This window comes from Empidonax traillii, unplaced genomic scaffold (genome assembly GCF_003031625.1).
Source record: "Empidonax traillii isolate 1590-97213 ecotype Southwest subspecies unplaced genomic scaffold, ASM303162v1 scaffold6736:size5733, whole genome shotgun sequence".
NCBI classification, from domain to species: domain Eukaryota; kingdom Metazoa; phylum Chordata; class Aves; order Passeriformes; family Tyrannidae; genus Empidonax; species Empidonax traillii.
In genome coordinates, this window is record NW_020961929.1 from 3,881 (window position 1) to 5,733 (window position 1,853).

The window sequence follows — 1,853 nt, forward strand, 5'->3', positions numbered from 1 at the left end:
CATGGATAAAGATAGCACAAGTAGCCTTTCCCTCTCAGTTTTCCCTTTGGTAACAGGTATTCAGTGCATGGAATCCTTCCCCAGGATTTGGCAGCTTCTTCTTTCCCTGTCCCTGAGTGTCCCAGGCCGTTTGCTGGATTGCAGTGTTATCTCTGAGGCCTCTGGCTGTGCAGCTGCTTCTGGCTGCTGCGGCTGAACACCTTTGGGGTCTCCAGCAGTTTCTGGGGAGGGGTCAGCCCAGGCAGGAGGAATGTCTGAGGGTCAATTGAGTCAATTGTTTTCACAGAATTAATCTCTGATTGGGACAAGCTTTTGGTGTGCTGGTGGAGAAGAAATGGCCCAGGAGGTGGCCATGAACCAGTGTGGGAAAAGGGACCAGAAGCCTCCAGGCCAGGCTTGGGAAAAGTGTTGTGATGAAGAACAGGGAGGTGACTCTTTCTGTGTCCTCAGCACTGGCCATGTCCCCTGTGAGGTCTGTGGGCACTTTTGGGGTTCCCGGTTGGAAAATCACACGGAGTGAGTGGAGCCTGGCCAGGGAATGGGCACAAAGATCCTGAAGGGGCTGGAGCATCTTGGCTGGAGGAGAGGCTGAGAGAGCTGGGAGTGCCAGGAGACAAGGCTGGCCAGAGCAGGGTCATCAGTGGGGGTGAATCCCTGGTGGCAGGGAAGGAAGTGGAGGGAGCCCAGCTCTTGTCAGCAGAGCACACGGGCAGGACAAGGGGCCACTGGTAGCAGGGAAAAGAGATGGAATTCCAGAGGCCAAGAAGACAAGCCTTGTTCGGTGTGAGGGAGGTCACAGAGCGGAAGAGGAGGTGGAGTCTCTGTCCTGGCAGATCTAACACTGAACTGTCCATGGTCTTGGAAAAACTGCTCTGGCTTGTTTTGCTTGAACAGGAGAGTTGAAAAACGTGCACTACAGAGTTCCTGTCCAACGTGATGATTTTGTGACTCTGATTTTATTGGGAGGACTGAAGAGTCCTGCTGGGTTATTGAGTTTGTGCAGTGTGTGCTGACCCAGAGAGACTTTGGCAGAGGCTGTGCAGGAGAGCGTTCTTGTGGGGAAGCCTTTGGTGCAGCAGGTTTGTGTGTAATGTCCTGGAAGGGTCCCAACCCTGAGCAGTCTGTGTGTTAGTGGTTGTGATAGAATTGTTAAGAAAGGTCTTACAGCCATTTTCACCAACCCCAATGGCCTGTTGAATCCTGGCTTGTACTCAGTGAGTTTGGCAGACCAATAAAACAAAAAAGAAGATGAGTCACGACAGACTGTGATGCAGGAGAAGTTTATTGAGACAACAGAGAGAAAAGGAACAAGCAGCCAGGGAAAGGGATCTGGTCTGAGGTGCCAGGAGGGCGACCATCAGCCAAGGTCCTTCCCTTGCAGGAGATTTCTCCAGAGCCCCCAGGTCTTCCTGCTGCCCTTGTTGGGAGCAGCCCAGCGGAGGTGGCCGATGGTGTGTGTGTTGTGAGAAGGTGTTTGCAGCAGAGGGGACTGGGCAGAACCCAAGGGGCGCTGGAGAGAAGGAAGGGGGAGAAGAGGAGGAGGGAGCCAGGCCATGTTTGCAGCAGGGCAGGCTGGCCCCTTCCCTGCTTCCTTGCTGGGAGCCCTGAGAGCAGGAGCTGGAAGTGCTGAGGCCATGGGAGAGCCTTGGGCTGGAGAGGAATCCCTGTTGCAGGTGGAGGATTGAAGGTGGTGGGTGGTTGATGTTGGGGCAGTTGTTTGGGGGCTCAGCAGGTGGAGCAGCCCCTGGTGCCGTAGCAGCCCAGGCCTCCCAGGCCGTAGCCAAAGGCACGGGCAGAGCCGAGGCCGTAGCCAAAGGCCCCAAAGGCGCCGGAGATGGGCTGTCCCTGGGCAT